General features: G+C 48.6%; 1 protein-coding gene across 3 annotated transcripts in view; it reads left to right on the top strand.

Annotated features, from left to right (window-relative positions):
- Positions 1-1,281: 1,281 nt before the first annotated feature.
- Positions 1,282-2,500, top strand: part of large2 (LARGE xylosyl- and glucuronyltransferase 2) — a 52,764-nt gene continuing 51,545 nt past the window's right edge. For all 3 annotated transcript variants that reach the window (XM_034529294.1, XM_034529291.1, XM_034529292.1), the window contains exon 1: positions 1,282-1,578. The gene's annotated coding sequence lies outside the window, so the exon portion shown is untranslated. The remainder of the gene's footprint in view (positions 1,579-2,500) is intronic.

The raw sequence follows: 2,500 nt of genomic DNA, 5'->3' as shown, positions 1-2,500 counted from the left end.
CGGGCTCAGCCTTAGAGATAGGGTAAGGAGCTCGGACATCAGGGGGGAGCTCGGAGTCGAGTCGCTGCTCCTTCGTGTCCAAAGGAGTCAGCTGAGGTGGTTCATCTAGTCAGGATGCCTCCTGGACGCCTCCCATTAGAGGTTTTCCGGGCACGTCCAACTGGTAGGAGGCCCCGGGGAAGACCGAGGACACGCTGGAGGGATTATATCTCCCGGCTGGCCTTGGAACGCCTCGGGATCCCCCAGAATGAGATGGAAAGTGCTGCTGGTGAGAGGGAGGCCTGGGTCGGCCTGCTGAACCTGCTGCCACCGCGACCCGACCCCGGATAAGAGGTGATAATGGATGGATGGATGGATTTATTTTATTCTATTTTAGTATATAAAATGGGCTGCACGGTGGTGTAGTGGCTAGCACTGTCGCCTCACAGCAAGAGGGCCGCGGGTTCGATTCCCGGTCGGAGCGGTCCTTCTGTGTGGAGTTTGCATGTTCTCCCCGTGGCAGCGTGGGTTCTCTCCGGGCTCTCCGGCTTCCTCCCACAGTCCAAAGACATGCTGCAGGTTAATTGATCTCTAAATGTCCCATAGGTGTGAATGTGAGAGTGAATGGTTGTATGTCCCTACATGTGCGGCCTGTCCAGGGTGTCCCCTGCCTTCGCCCTATGTCAGCTGGGATAGGCTCCAGCGCCCCGCGACCCTAATGAGGATAAGCGGTATTGAAAATGGATGGATGGATAGTTATAAAATCTTATTGTTATTTAATTTTAAATGTAAATATTCTATTCAATTTATTGTTATTTTATTAGTTACTTATTTTATTGTATTTACAGTAAAAAAAAGTACAGTTAAAACATTACATTCTATGTTATTGTTATTTCATAGATTATTTATTTCAATTCAAGCTGTAACATTTGTCATTTTTATTTGTGTTAATAACTTATTTTATTGTATATTTCTTTAACTAACATTGTTATTTGATCGTCTTTAAGTTGAAACATTGTGTTGTAATTGTATCCATTTATGTCCCATTGTTATTACAGCTTTTCAAAATAAACTCCTTCAGTTCGAAGTGATCAATAAGACCTGAGAACAGCTGACTGACAGTCCGCCGGTGTTACAGGATCGATACCTGTGATTGGCTCCCGGTGTGAAGCAGAGAGAGGGAGAGAGGGAGCGAGAGAGAGAGGGAGCGGGCTGCTATAGGCTGAGCGCGGTGGGGGGCGGGGCCTGCCCTGCCGGTGGGGGGGTGGCCCCGCTGCTCTCAGCCTCATTCTGCACGAGGAGCCGAGCGGATCCCTCCTCCTCACCACCGGGCTGACGGCGCTCCTCCACCCGGACACGGTGCACCTTCCCTGGGGGAGACCTCCGCACACGGACCGGGCCTCTTCCCCGGTTCTCCTCTCCACGCGTGTTTGAGGACGGAGCTGTTAATCTCTCTCACGCACGCGCGCGCGCTCGCACACCTTGTGGATCGGAGGCTCGTGCACGGCCGTTTCTCTGCCTGGTGGATTTGTGAATGGTTTTACAACCTCTGGATTAAGACAACAGTGGGAGTGACAACCTGCAGAACTACGGGAACAGGTGAGGCGCATTTCATGGTCCACGGCGCTTAACGCGGAGCAGTAATGCTACTCCGATGCATGACGTGCGTTACAGTGTGTGCGTGTGTCTGCGCGCGTGCGTGTGTGTGTGTTTAAACCAGTGTTTAGCGTTCCTGAGTGTGTCCCCCCACACACACACACACACACACGCACACTCTGAATAACCCACTCAGTCCATAATAATGGTGTCCCATATTGAAATCTGAAATATTTTAAATTCCTTGGCCTCATCTTTGAGGTCATAGCTGATGACCTACTTCCCTCTTGGAGGCTTTTATTTTGAAGATGCATCGTGACTTTCTAACTGATTGATTCTTCCTGCTTTGTTAATGTAACGCAGCATTAATATCTCATTAATGAACTCACGGCGTGTATGTCCCTCCTGCTCCTATTGGAGACATTTTAATAGGAAACAATAGTAAATAATCATTATTTCCTGTTTATTCGTCCACACAGCGAGCTGCATTTCTGATTTGGTTATAATTAATTAATTATGAGTGAGCGGTCGATAACACAGTGCGAAGTGAAAGGAACTGGGAAACACCTGCAGTGCCACAGCTGTCCTCAGATCAGCCTGAACAGAACTCTGCAGGGTCACAGCGCTGCTTATTAAGCCTAATAATGGAGTCCATTTACCTGAAATACGACCAATCGCATCGCAGGAGGCTTCTGGTTGTTTCCATCACAGCCAGACTTTGTATTCTTAATTTAAATTCCGGTTTCTGCCTCTTCAAAGACTTCCTGATTGTGTGTTTAGTGAAGTTGTGAGTCACTTTGAGTCTTTGAGTCTTTGAGTCAGCGGATCAACTCTTTTATCTCCATCTTTGGTCTCCACCGTCTCCCCGAGGAAATCATTATTCTCTGGTTGCTACGCTCCTTCACCCGCTGGTCTTTTAAGGCTC

The sequence above is a fragment of the Cyclopterus lumpus genome, chromosome 3, assembly GCF_009769545.1.
Source record: "Cyclopterus lumpus isolate fCycLum1 chromosome 3, fCycLum1.pri, whole genome shotgun sequence".
Taxonomy (NCBI): domain Eukaryota; kingdom Metazoa; phylum Chordata; class Actinopteri; order Perciformes; family Cyclopteridae; genus Cyclopterus; species Cyclopterus lumpus.
The sequence above is the reverse complement of the archived record's forward strand: the minus strand, read 5'-3'. Positions and strand labels throughout refer to the sequence as shown.